We start from the raw sequence: 15,419 nt of genomic DNA, 5'->3' as shown, positions 1-15,419 counted from the left end.
GACAAAATGGGATTTTCAGGCAAATTTTTAGATGGCGTTGTGGCACTTTACCGTTCCCCCACAGCACGGGTTTCGGTTAATGGTGTTTACTCCTCCAGTTTTGGGATCACTAACGGTACTCGGCAGGGTTGTCCCCTCTCCCCCTTAATATTTGCCCTTATTATTGAGCCCCTGGTGGCAAGGATCCGTTGTAATAGAGCTATCTCGGGAGTATCCACTGGCCCCTCTGAATATAAAATCGCATTATATGCCGACGATATTTTAGTTTCCCTCACTGATCCAGCCCAATCCCTAAATTCACTTTTAGAGGAAATAAATTCATATTCCCAACACTCGGGTTATAAAATTAATGTTACCAAGACTGAAGTTCTTGATTTCTATATCCCTGCTACCCTAAAGCAAACCCTAGAGGCCAGGCTCCCTTGTACTTGGCATAAAAAAAAGATCAAATATCTTGGTGTTTTTTTAACTCATCATCATCATCAGCTGTTTCAGGCAAATTTTCCCCGCCTTCTAGATTGTATTAGGTCTGATTTGCATGAATGGTCCAATTATTTTATTTCTTGGATAGGTAGAATACATTCAGTTAAGATGAGCGTTCTCCCTCGGCTCTTGTATCTATTTCAGACCCTTCCGATTTACATCCCTCCATACGTATTCAAATTTCTTCAGTACCAAACCTCATATTTCATATGGAACCGGAAACGCCCGCGGATCAGACTAAAGTTGCTTCAGCGGCCCTCCAGGGGTGGGGGTTTGGGTATTCCTGATTTTAAAAAATATTACTATGCTGCGCAGCTCTCTCATTGTGCTCAGTGGTGTAACTTCAATGCAGGGAAGGTCTGGGTTGCTATCGAGGCCGAGGAGCTGGAACTGGCTACTGTATCCCCCCTCTTATGGTTACCTAAGATTCATCGCCCCCGGACAGTTTCTTCCCATCCTGTAATTTCCCGTTCTTTAGCAATTTGGGATTTAACCAATAGATGTTTTAAATTAGCTCCAACCCTGTCCCCTTTGATACCATTACTTTACAATCCATCTTTTCCTCCTGGTTTATGCAAATCATCTTTTACTGCCTGGGCATCGGGTAATATCTATTATGTAAATGATATAACTATAGATACTAATTTCCCACAATTTTCTGAAATCCGGGATAGAGTAGCAATTCCACCCAAAGATTTTTTCCGGTTCTTACAAATTAGACACTTCCACTCCAAAATTAGCTCGATTCTGATTAGCAGACCTTTGACTTCTTTTGAGACGACCCTCCACTAAGGGTCTTATTTCTACAGTTTATTCCTTACTAGGGGATGAAGTAAGCTCCAATCGGGATTCTCATGAGTTGGCGTGGGAACGAGATTTGGGGCACTCTATAGATGCTGAGGATTGGACGGAGATCTGGGACAACGCTGCCGCCAGTTCTATTTGAGTCAAAATCAAGGAAAATATCTATAAATTGCTATATAGATGGTACTATGTACCATCGCGGCTACAAGTAATGTTTCCCGATGCTTCAGATAGACGCTGGAGGGGTTGTGGTGGCGAGGGCAATTTTTTGCACATCTGGTGGACTTGTCCCAAACTGGCTAGTATATGGCAGGAGGTTTTCGATCTCCTCTCGCGCCTCTTTGAGATCACGATCCCCTCTGATCCTCAGCATTTTCTACTTCCCTTAAATTTACCCTCTCTATCCCGATTTCAGAATAAGCTATTCTGACATATAGTATCTGCTATGACCTGCCAAATTGCAGCGGACTGTAAAAACCCTCATCCCTCTCCAATGCAGGCAATATTATCACGTATTTGGTATATATACAAGATTGAATACATGACCGCTTTATTACATAATACATCCAAAAATTTTGATAAAACAAGATAAATTGAGTGTGCTCAATAAGGACTGGTAATAGAAACTAACATAAGCATAAGAAGTGGATGTTGATAATCAGAACCTCAAAAAAATGAATTACCAGGTACATAATTAGCTGGTTTCTTTATTACTCCATGGCAGCCCTTACATTGGGATGTACCCAATCAATACAATAGAGAGGGCCACCAAGAGAGAATTAGGCACACATGCTGCATAATGAAACATTAAGTGGCTGTGTGAAGATTCGGCAGAGGGTGTAATATCCAAGCGATGACGACTATGGATAGACGTCCATCCTGCTGCCTTGCAAAGCTTTGTCACCGAGGTCTTATCCTCCTTTGACCAAGTTGTTGCCACCTATCCAGTATGGTGGGCTTTTATGGTCTCTAGTACTTTGTTCACATTCCTTGTATGCCTGTATGATTACTGCTCTGACCCATCTAGAAATAGCTTGTGGAAGGGGCATAACCTTACCTAAAAACAATTAAGGATAAATGCACAGTATTCGCTCTTAATGCAATGAATGCTGTCTTTTCTCTTTACTATAGACTGTTTCTGGTTAAGGAGAGAGTAAAATAAAATCTCCTGGTTAATAAGAAATATAGATGCTTCCATAAATAGAAATAATTGATTCTTAGAATGACTTTATCCTTGTAAATATGAGAATAGGTTAGTTGAATAGTACATACTGTAGTGCCTGTACCTCTCCAGCTCTTCTGGCACAAGTAATTGCCACTAGAAACACTTAACATTAGTGTCATCAATCCAGAATGGGTTCAAATGGAGCATCCATCGCTAGATTGAGGTTATTGATCAATTAATCTAAAACCAGATTAGCTTTTTTTTATTCAATTTATTTGAATGCTCTTCAGAGGCAAAGTAACATTGAATAGCCATTCATGAATCACATTATATAGTTGCCAAACAATAATAATCAGGCACTGCTTTGCAGTCAACATACGACAAATCTGTAAACAAGTAAAATGGAGAAATTAAATCTCAAATAGTGTATGCAGCAAATAACAGCCTCTCCTAGGTCCATGGTTCTATAATGGATGAATGCAATAGATGGAAACGTGTATAGACTTATACACACCGCTCCATGTCAAGAACCAGCATCGATGAGGCCAAAACAATAGGTTATGTAATGCCAAAAAGGAGCGCACCATATTGTAAACCCTCTAACTTGAACCATGACATTAAAGCAAAAGCGTTTTTGAGGGAATCGGAACTTTCTGCTCTGCATTTATTGGTAGTCTCTCTACAGTCCATAGAGAGTAAGGACAACTGGGATGCATTATATTATACTAGGTATCACTAGAGGTCCTTAATGGGAGATTATTTTTTTTTTATCTTGTAGCTGCAATTTTGTTTAGTAAAAATGTGGTACCCAGGGGAACCTTTTGTGACTGGACAGTAGGATAGGAATTCCAAAAAGCCAATTTAAAGGTAAATTAAATCTCTAGAGTATCTGTGATAAATCTTTGGTCCTCATCCCAAAATCCCTATACTTTAGAGCAGGACCATAGACTGTTAAAAATGTAATTAACCAGAGGCGCATATTTTTCTGTGAGTCATTGAAGTTCCTAGTAAGAAACTTCAATTTAGGGGTAAAGTATGCCCTATGTATAGTCTTGTGGGTAATTTCAGCATAACAATTCTAAATCTCGTATAAGGAAGCGTATATGGGAAGGTTTCAGAGTGCACTCTACCAGTTTCAATTAAACTACGAACCAATTTGGAAACACAACTGGTCTTGTGAATTCTGTAATAGTGGGATGATAGGAAATTTGTCTTGCAACTGAGTTAAAGAAAATGTTCTCATATCAACCTGAAAATCAAACCCAAGTCCTCCGAGGTGCCAACTGTGTGGCAGAGTGGACAAATTTCCAAATTTAAAATCTCCATTGTTTATACCTGGTACAAATGGGGATAAAGATTAGGAAAGTCGCAGTTTAGAACGAGTCTCTTCCCACGTTCTGCAAAGTGAGAGTAACAAAAGGTTGCCTTCGATGTCTGGAGGGAGGCAGACTAGCCATCGGGTGTGAAACCAAACCCCCAAATAAATGTTCATACTAAATGCCTGTTCAATAGAAGAATGGGTGATGTATATGCACCGTATCAGATCTATGTTTAGAAGTTGCTGCTGAGGTGTAAGACTTAATACAGGGCATGTTCCCACCCTCCTGTTCTGGGGCCTGTAGTAATTTGAATAAAGATATCCTGGGACACTAAATAGCCAAAATATATTACTGCATAACTTTTTTTCAGGATCTTCAGTCTGGTCTAGAAATTAGCTGGGGTAACATTTGAATGGGATACAGAAGACAAGGGAACCTGATCATTGTAAGTGACAGTGGCGTAAATATAATAGGGGGTGAGCCCAGACACTGAATGGGCACAGGGTGAGTGGTGCACCTTGGTCAAAGAGGGCCCAGCACGCACAACTGTATAATTGCAGTGGGTTCCCCCCTCCTACCTTTTGCCAGGGGTGCCATCTTTCTTATGATATACTCACAAAGATGATAGTAAGGACTGGCTCTGTGCCAGAACTTTTTCTGTCTCTGGCACATGCGATAATTTCTAAAAATACCACACGTAAAATTGCTCTGCCAGCAAAAGGTAGGGGGAGGAAGCTGCACACAGATCCCACCCAGGCATTAATACGCCTCTTAGCCCAGGCATGAAATCAATGTTCGATGAATTAGGACCAGATAATTTGCATCATATAATTGGGAAGTGTGAGCAGGGAAATTAAACACCCAACTATTTCAATGCCTAATGGGCCTACCTACAAATAGTGGATCATACTCACCGATAATGCAGATTCTTTGAAGTACTCCATAGTAGCAATTACCCTGGGTTAGCAACACATTATCAGGATAGAGACAGTACCAGATTAAGGTCCACATTGGCCTGGAGCTCTAATTTACGAAAGGCCTATTGTCTGGTGCCGCATGGGGGTGTGACTAGTGCTGTGGGGGTGTGGTCTGCATCATAGGATGCGGCTAGCGCCTTTCTTCAATCGCCTGAATTGTACCCCCTATTCTGCTTATATCAACAGTGTAATGTGAAAGTCTACAAAACAAGAGGAGATACCCCTTGTTAAAGTGACAAAAAAAGAAAAATGGCACTTGGTGATCACATGAATTTGAAACCTCCCTACTAAAGGACCCGGTGGAACTGTAACTGTGTAGACCAGTCATCTCTCTGCAGCTTCCTATTGGTCTATGAGGTTACATCTCTCATCTATCAAGTTTCACATATTGCTACAAAAGGGCTGTTTATGAAAAATAGGCCCCGAATACTTAAAGTGAAAATGAAGCTTAGAAAATTACTGGTAATTTCTACTTCAGGGTCCATAGGGGGTCCACAGGGTTGACCGTGGGGTATAGGTTGGGAACCAAATCCGGGCACCACGGAGTTAAAGGTTTTAACTCCCAGGATGCACTGGGTCCACTCTCCCTATAACCCCACCCCCAAGTCAGAGGCACCTCAGTTTAACTTGGTGTCCGTCCGGAGTCGGGTCACCGTTAGCGCAGGGGGGGCTGATTAGCAGCCCCTAAGCTTTTATTTTGAGTTCTTAGATTTTTATTTTACTTTTGGACTCTTCTAAGCGGCAGTGTCGGACTTTCCATAGGACGTCCAAGCTGCTGCTCCGTCACTCCACCGGCGCTGAGACGCCATTACAGATCTGGGGATCTCAGCGGGACCCCAGAGTCTGTACTAGCTGGACTCTGCGGGTGCCCAGGACTGCTGCCGGATCGTCGGGGAGCAGGTAAGGTCGCGGGTCACCGCTTGTGGTGATCCGCGCCTTTCCAAATGCAGTCCGATGCCTCCGGTCTCTGAGGACAGACCGGAGCCGCTGGCAGTGGCGGTGGACCCCCCCCATACCCCGCGTGTCCACTAGACCACCAGGGACTTAACGATCGGCGCTGGGAGCTGGCGTCCTGGGGGTTAATAGCCGGCCAGGGGAGCGGCTCCTCCCCTCAGCTCAGCGCGCCTTTCAGTGATATAGTCTGGCATCGCTGAGCTGCTTCCTCTGCGGGCCACGATTCTTCTGAGGTCTCCAGGCACCCATTTTCTCTGGTGCAGCTGCAGAAATCTCTGGAGATGAGTGAGTCCAGTCCCCCTGCGTACCTCACCATTAGGTCAGTGTACACAGTGCTATAGCCTTCCCAGAAACTGAATCTGGGCAGTTAAATGTAGCGACATTGTGCAGTATATTATATGTCATGTTCGTGTGCGTGTGTATGTATGTATATATATATATATATATATATATCTGCATTGTATGTGACTTATGCTAGTGCTTACTGTCTGCTTTTTCTATCACCTGTCAGTGTATATCTATCCCTTTTCTTTACAATCTGCCCTAATACAGGTGTACCTGGGGTGGTACTGAGAACTCACATATATATACTTGTCAGTATTTGTGAGGTTTGTCACATACTGTTGCGTGCTGCACATTGCCATATTTTAAGTGGAACTGTGTGTTGCATACGCTGATAATGGGTCCCTGCAGCTAATCTTAGCGTCAGTCAGGACCGGTATGGCACTGCTTTATATTTCCGCCAAGATGGTTAGTCAGATATGTCTGACCAGGAGATAGAGGGCCTGATTCAGAGCCGGACGCTCTTACAAGAGCGCTCGCTCTGAATCAGGGCCCTCCTAACTAAAATTGGAGCGGCCTCCTGGCCGCTCGCATAGCTGTGGGTGACCACCCACAGCTTATGCGAGCGGCCAAAAAGATGGTCGCGATGGTCAAGACCATCGCGACCATCGGGCTTGCGACAAGACCCTGCGGTAGGGTCTCGTTGCCACAAGCCCAGGAGTGCTTTTGGCTCTATCAGAGCCAAAAGCACTCCCACTGACATCACTAGTAATGTCAGTGGGGCCGGCCCCAGACGGTAGGCGTTCCCATGGGAACGCCTCCGTCTGGGCAGCAACGCCCACCAAAGGGGGCATGCTGTCACTCACCATCGACAGCATGCCCCCTTTGGTGCGAGATCCATAGCAGCGGCTTGGCCGTCGCTATTCGGGTCTCGCGCATGCGCACGATGGCGCTCCCTCTGTCATGCGCATGCACACTAGGGCACCATCGACCCGCTTGCGAGCGCTCAGTGCTCGCGAGCGGGTCTGAATCAGGCCCAGAGCGCAATACTGCACACATTTTTTCTTGCTATCCTGCAAGTCATGGACTGCAGGTATTAGTGCGGAGGATTTGACTCAGAAAGGGTTATGTATGCGGCGCCATCTGGTGCCGGGCCCCTTACACAACCTCCTTGGGCGGTTTGTTTCTCGGGATCCTCTCCATTGCGGATCGCCGGGCAGGCCCCATTGCCGTAACTCACTTGTGGTTACTTCACCATACTGCCCTTCTCAACTCTGCCGGGGTTTTTCACAGTACATGAATTACCTCCGGTACCACAATGGTCTGTCATTCCCCTTGCAGGGATTACCACAACAGCCACCATGGCGGATGTCGTTTTCTACGAAATACAAAATGGCGTGATATACGCCCTGTGGTTACTTCCCAGTTGGCTCTGCCATGAACTGGATGATGTATTGGGCTCTGGGGGGAGCCGATTTCAAGTATTATTATCATCTCTGCTTTGGGGCTGGTAGCCAGGTCCATTCTGGTTATAGAGAATGTCGATCCTGTACTGAATCATACATTCCCCATTTCTGTCCAGCGGGTGGATCTCATGGCGGGAGTCTGGCTGTCGCCAGATACGAGAAGTCACAAGGGCCTCCTGTTTCCAATTCCCTGAGGGTCATCACAAGTAATAGAGATCACTCCTGGGGTGGATTTGTATGTTAATCGTCTGATTACAGGCATTAATACGCCTCCCATTCCGGCCTGGACGGATTTTACAGATCCGTAGGTGGTAACTTTGCCTGAAATCTATATACTCGCTTTCAGGGGCTGTTGCCCGTCCTACCATGGCCATCGCATTTTTCTCCTCCAACTCGTCTGGGGTTCAAATGTCTTTTTGCCACTCACATAAAATATGCAGTTGTCGTATGTGGGAATACCTACATTGGATGCCAGTTTCCTAACCTTCTGGGTTTCGGCTATGACTGTATCTGCTGCGATACAATATGGCTGCGCTCTGGGAAAGCAGAGGTGCAGACACCATTTATGGGGATCTTGTTTGGTCCTGACCTTGACAAGATTTTTGCATCATTGGCAGTATCACTAATGGGAAGATACCGTCTTTAGCTACTCCCACTACAATCGGACTGTGGGTCTGATTCAGACCGGGTCGCAAGCGCTCGCAACCGGGTTGATGGTGGCCCAGAGCGCATGCGCCTGACGGAGCCGGCTCCGTCGTGCGCAAGACCCGGATAGCGACGGGCAAGCCGTCGCTCCGGGTCTCGCACCAAAGGGGGCGTGCTGTCGATGTTGAGTGACAGCACGCCCTTTGGTGGGCGGGCCGGGAGGGTGGCTGCCCAGATGGAGGCGTTCCTATGAGAATGCCTACCATCTGGGGGAGGCCCCACTGGCATCACAAGTGATGTCAGTGGGAAAAAAACAAGTACCCCCACACTGCGCACAGCAAATAATAAAATCAATAATATAATACAGTGATCATAAATAGGTAGCTCTTAAAAGGGACATATAATATGTAAAAAGTCACTTATTGTCAGATGGTTCCAGACACTGTCATTAGGTGGTATAGGGCTTCTCTTCTGTCGAATATATAGTGTCCCAATCTTCAAAAAGGTGCTGTATGCTTCAAAGTTTTTTTCCTCAAAAAGAAGGAAGAGAAAAGAGGGGGAACTGATAGTGCAGTATTTCTTGGATAAATAAGTCCTATATAGCAATCCTCCACTTCAAATATTCCAAATCAACCACGTACCATACTCACAGTAGGAGATTTTCAGAAAAAGGAGGCTGGAGATCGGTAAATAGACGCCCTCAAAGGTTCAGTCGAGAATATTACCCAGATAGAAGAAGGAACAATCCAGTAATATATGATAGATCCCCGAGGAAATCTTATTATAAAAGAGAAGAAAGAGAATGGAGGCCTTTATCCAATTCTTATTCTTCGCCCAAGGACCACAGACCCACTTCCAGTAGATTTGACCTTCTTAGAAAATCTGAAGAAGGAGATATAGTTTTTTTAGATCAGACCAGAAGAAGAAATGGAAGAATAAAACGACCAGAAGGGCTAGACGGGGTACCAAATCCCTTAAGGAACATCATAATAAATACAATATGAATAGAAAAAATAGAGAGAAAAAGAGAAAGTTGAAAGAAAATGAAAAAACAGTAGAAGATGCTGACATAGACCTTGAAAGTAATCAGGATAACATAGAATATACCAAGATTTATAATCTTAGTAATCACATATTGACGGATCAAGAAGAAAATGTGCTAAAAATTGGACTGAAATATGCCCCATCGAGCAATTTAGATAAATTTGAAGTATTCGTGGACTTACAGCGGTTCGTTAGAAAATTAACCAGGAACATCATTCAAACCTAAGTCGATATTCTTTCCCATACATAAGAAGGGCTGCTTCATTGAGTCATTTGAAAAAAATGGTGAAAGAAGATATTGAGGAAAAAACTTTTAAAAAGATTCAGAAGCCCAACCTCAGTAAGCTAGAGGAAGAGGCATTACTCAATCTGAAAACCAACGAGTTAATAGTAATAAAACCAGCAAATAAGGGAGGAACAGTAGTGATTCAAAACACTGTTGATTATAAGAAAGAAATACAGAGGCAATTAAATGATGAAAAAACATATAAAAGATTAAGAGGGAACCCCACAGATCAGATTAAAGAAAAATTATTGAAATTATTAGATAAATATGAAAAAAAGAAAATAATTACAGAAAATGAACGTAAATTTATTACAATAATTCATCCATCAATACCAGTTCTACATACACTCCCCAAAATTCACAAAAATAAAGAGTGCCCACCTGGGAGGCCCATTGTAGTGGGAACAGACTCAATAACTTCAAATTTATCTAATTTTATTGACCATATTTTACAACCTTTGGTCAAGAAGACACCATCATATTTAAGGGATTCTACAGAAGTTATTCATAAATTAAAAGAGATTAAATGGGAACCCAATTACACCCGATGTTACTTCACTATATACGCCGATAGACCATAAACATGGTATAGAAGCAACTACATATTTTTTAGATAGAGAGGGTTTTAGTGAGGATTTTAAAATGTTTGTACGTGATAGTATAGAGTTTATCCTGTTTGACAATTTCTTTTGGTTTGATGACGAGTATTACTTACAACTCTATGGAACAGCTATGGGCACCAGGTTTGCCCCAAGCTATGCCAATTTATTTATGGCGCAATGGAAATGGACCACAGTATATGATGGAGTGGAGCTTGGGGAAGACCTGGTGCTATGGACAAGATATATAGTTGATATACTTTTTATTTGGAGAGGAGACCCAGCTTCTTTGGAAACATTCTTTACAAAATTGAACAACAATACAAAAAATATAGAATTGACTTTCCAGACAAGCAGAGAGACGGTAAACTTCTTAGATTTAGAAATTTTTATCGAAGATGGGTTGATTCAGACAAAGACATATCAAACCAATGGATTGTAATTCCTTTATCCCATCCAAAAGCAATCATCACTCTCAATGGCTAGCATCGGTCCCGAGCAGCCAATTTCACAGAGTTAGGAAAAATTGCTCAAAATTGGAGGACTACCATATACAAGGAAAAAAGTTGAAAGAACAATTTAAAAGAAAAGGATACGATTCTACCAAATTGGAATTACCATATGAGAAATATGCATTGTGTGAAAGAGAAGAAATTCTAAAAAATCTGAAAGAAAAAGAAAAATTGACTGAGATACCCTTTATTAATAAATATAATAGTCAGTATAAAGATCTTGAACATATTATCAGAAAATATTGGGGATTATTAAGGAAGGATCCGATTATTAGCCAGTATTTAGCAGAAAGACCGAAATTTGTATATCGGAAGGCGGACAACCTGAGGCAACATATTGTTAAAAGTGCATTGGATACTGTGGGGATGAAAAAACATTAAATCCAAAGGCTTTTACTGGTCTGGTTCCTGCATTGTGTAGGAATTGCAAGAGTGATATCTCCACAATTACCACATACACCACAAATGATAATAAAAAAGAATTTAAAATTAATGATTTTATAACATGCCATAATACCAATGTAGTTTATTTACTACAATGTACATGCAAAAAGCAATATGTGGGGAGGACCACTCGGAAGTTGAAGGATAGGATGGCGGAGCATTATCGAAACATGGTTTGTCAGCACATTTCAAAGAGAAAAATTAGTGCAAAATTTCTGACTTGATGTTCTTTTATGGGATTAAACTAGTTCCTCAAAATTGGAGAAAACAAAATATAGAGGAACGTTTAGCAAAACTTGAAATGCGAACCATCTTTGAATTAGGAACCCTCGCACCAAGGGGAATGAATATTGACTTTGAAATAAAATGGTTCCTATAGCCCCCTTTTCTAAGGAAATTTCTGATTTACTAAATTTCTCATTTACCAGTATCATTTTATATATGTATATTTCTTATTTATATATTTAGAGTATTTAGATTTTTCATGTATTTTAATGCATTTTTTATATATATTTTTAATATTTGTTATTAATGGGTTCACTTAGTGTGTATGCTCATTTTACATCTCTTAATGTTTACTATCCTCTAACGTTTACTATTTTTTATTAAGTCCATTATGGTATATATGATATACATATAATGCGCATTATGAGTAATATATGAGAAATAGATGTTCCATTCTCTACGTGCCCACTGATAATTTAACCTCAGGTCTGTTTCTGATAGGTGGTTAAACACCGCCGTAATACTAGAGTATATGAAATAGGAAGCACCTTTACCGATACAATTCCCGAGTGGAACGCACGGCCATCATCGTCTGGTGGAACGCACACGTGATGATGACCGTGACAACGTGTGACTACAGAGGAGGACAAGCTTCATGCTTAGGACGCCCTGATCTGCCTCCTCCCTCATGGTGCGTAGAGCACACCGCTGCAAATGGGAAGGGAGTCTTCCCGCTTCCGGTGGAATTGTTTGCATTCCATATGTTGGAACGCAAACCGGCAATGTAATGCCTTTCTTTCTATTTTTATTTCTATACCGGATTATTTTATTTGATATGAATCGTTCTTAGTGATATGATATGTTCCAATGTTATGTCATTTATGATATTTATTTACTATGACAAGTTGGGATCCTCCTTGTTCCAGCCCCCTCCCTTAACAAGGAGGAGGGACTAAGGAGGGTATTTAAGTTGATCTTCTGGTACAAGTAGTTACCCCTTGATAAAGACTGAGGTTGAAACGCGTTGGGGGATGTGCCAGAGAACCCATATACATTTAGAGCTGCATTCTCCTTTAAGGTGGCAGTCCGGATCTGTTCACATTTCAGGTGATTGTTATTTTTTCCATCTACTCCTATGTATATGGTATCTGTTATTTTAACTGGATTTTTTATACAAATAAACCTATCTTGAAACCTACCCTGCTCCTAATACCAATATCTCATATACTCCATACTAATGAGGATAACATTTGGAAGGAGAGAAGGTGACAGGATGACTGCAACAATATATCCTACTGTGAGTTTGGGTACGCCCATTTTTGTATCTACTATATATCCATGAGGATTTAAAGCTTACGGGTTGTTATAGAGGATAAAAGATACCTTTTTTGGGTGGTTTATACTCCGTTTTAATGTGAATATGGTACGTGGTTGATTTGGAATATTTGAAGTGGAGGATTGCTATATAGGACTTATTTATCCAAGAAATACTGCACTATCAGTTCCCCCTCTTTTCCTTCTTTTTGAGGAAAAAACTTTGAAGCATACAGCACCTTTTTGAAGATTGGGACACTATATATTCGACAGAAGAGAAGCCCTATACCACCTAATGACAGTGTCTGGAACCATCTGACAATAAGTGACTTTTTACATATTATATGTCCCTTTTAAGAGCTACCTATTTATGATCACTATATATTATTGATTTTATTATTTGCTGTGCGCAGTGTGGGGGTACTTGTTTTTTCTGTTTATTATATCCCTGGGAGGTGGATGACCTCTCTTTTAGCACCTATATACTGCTGCCGGTAGTGTGCGCATTTAATCCCTCCCATATTTGTGTCCAATAATGTCAGTGGGAGAGCTTTCGGCTCTGTTTGAGCCGAAAGCTCTCAGGGGCTTGCGGCCACGAGACCCTACCACAAGGGTCTCGTCGCAAGCCCGATGGTCGCGATGGTCTTGACCATCGCGACCATCTTCCTGTCCACTCGCTATAGCTGTGGGTGGTCACCCACAGCTATGCGAGCGGCCAGGAGGCCGTTCTAAAAAAAAAAAAAAAAAGACCAGCCCTGATTCAGAGCGAGCGCTCTGTCAGAGCGACTGGCTCTGAATCAGGGCCTAAATCTGTTAAGTCTTTTGGTCCTCAGGGTCAGCCTTAAGGCCTGTTTTTTCCTAGGCTGTCGGCCTCCACGAGGGCCACCATATCCAGTACGAGCAGACCTGGACTTCCAGACGACCCTGCTTCTAAGCCTAAGGATAAACCTTCAGCTTGACGGGACAGGTCTACATCTGGGGGATTCCAGAGTGAGATACTGACTTTCTCAGTTCACTCAGTGCCGGTGTCAAGTCACCACAGATGCTTGGGTAGGAGTTGTAATCTCTCACGGGTACGGCCTCTCATCGCTCAGGTGGCCTCCTCACAGGTGTTGTTACACGGGTCCTTCTTTAGACCCGATCAGGGCCTTACAAATCCGGAAAGCTATACAGTCTTTGCAGTAAGCAAAGCTATTTAGGCCAGCCTCACTATCTCAGCGAGGGACTGGTTGTTCTACTTTCTTTCTGGGGCAGTAGCAAACTGGTCCTCATTTGCCTATCCTTTGTCTCAAATCCCTGAATCAGATTCTAAGGGTACCTGGACTCAGGAGGAGTCCATCATCCGATATTTGGAACCTGGGGACTTTATGGTATCTCGGAATATTCAGGACACGTACCTACGGGTACATATAGAGCCCTCTCATCAGCATGGGCTCAGGTTTGCTGTGCCACAGCAACACTTGCAATTTTCGGGCTCTGCCTTTTGGGACCGTCCTTAGCCCCACCGGGGTTTACCAGCTTTATGGATTTCCTGACAGTTCACTTGTTCAGTGTATACGACTGCTCCAGTATTGGGACGGCCTCCTGCTCTTAGCAGTATCACTGAGGTACTTTACAGTCAGGTCAGGATAACCATGGCTTCTTCTCGGCACAGATGTTTAATCAACGGGGAAAAAGTCCTCCCTGCATCCTTCACAGGGTATTCTTCTTCTGGGAGCCCTGCTGGATTCTTAGAATCTGAGAATTCTTCTGGCGTATGACGAGATCTCCACTCTTCAACTAGGAGTGCGCGGATGTCTACGCAGTTGGCATATATCATTACACTCTGTGATGAGCGGTCAAAAATCCAGAGTGTCTACCTTTGGAAGGGTGGAATATGCTCGGTTCCATTCCAGGCCTTTCCATAATTGGCTCCTCTCCAGAGAACGAGTTTTTTCCATCGGGTCACTATTCAATCGATGATGCTGTCTTCGGTGGCGAGTTGGTCTCTGTCCGGGTGGCTATGGCCATCTCGTCCAGGGTATTCTTTGCTATGGACAGTGTCTGGTCCGCATTTATTTCGGGGCAGTTGGAGGTCTGTTGATTCCGCCCTGCCATTTAACTTGTTGGAACTTTAGGCTGTCTTGGGCCTTCACTCTGGCCTAACACATATTTCACAGTAAACCTGAAAAGGTTCAGTCCGACACAACAGTGGCTTCCATCTAGGCAACACTGGTCGTTGGGTGGCAATGACAGGAATGTCACACATTCTGACATAGTCCGAGGGTCTCCTCCTGGCCATTTCTGCAGTGTTATTCCAGGAGCTCTCCATTGGGAAGCGGGCTTCCTCAGACGTCACGACGTGCATCCCGGGGACTAGTCTCTTCTCCAAGAGAGGTTTCAACTCTTGGTGAGCAGAGGGGGCCTCCCTGAGGTGATCCTCATGGCCTTCTGACTCTATCACACCACACTACCGGTGTTACAGTCCAGCACTAGGGGTACTGAAGCAACCTTCAGTGACTCTTTGTCAGTGAAGTGGTCCTTCCACTTTGTGTACCTGTGTCCTGCGGTCTCCCGTCTTCCTCGAGGTCTCCGGAAGTTTTCATTTGAGACGGAGGGGCTTTCCTTCTGGTGGCTCCAGAGCGTCCCGGACGTCACTGGTATGTAGATTTTCAGAGTCTCCCCATCGATGCTCCGTTCCTGCTGCTTCACTATCCGGACCTGTGATCTCAGGGTCCTTGTTTTTCCCTGGACCTGGATCGTTTGTCTTTGACTGCATCCCTGCTGTGGTCCTAAGGCTTCCCTGGCTCTGTCATCATTGAAATGTTTAGAGTGCATAGGCCATCTTTTGCTGGGATCTACCAGAGACTGTGGCATACGATCCTCCGTTATTTGGGATTTACAGAAGTTTTGGCATTCCT

The sequence above is a fragment of the Taudactylus pleione genome, unplaced genomic scaffold (assembly GCF_031769625.1).
Source record: "Taudactylus pleione unplaced genomic scaffold, aTauple2 ptg000201l, whole genome shotgun sequence".
NCBI classification, from domain to species: Eukaryota; Metazoa; Chordata; class Amphibia; order Anura; family Myobatrachidae; genus Taudactylus; species Taudactylus pleione.
The sequence above is the reverse complement of the archived record's forward strand: the minus strand, read 5'-3'. Positions refer to the sequence as shown.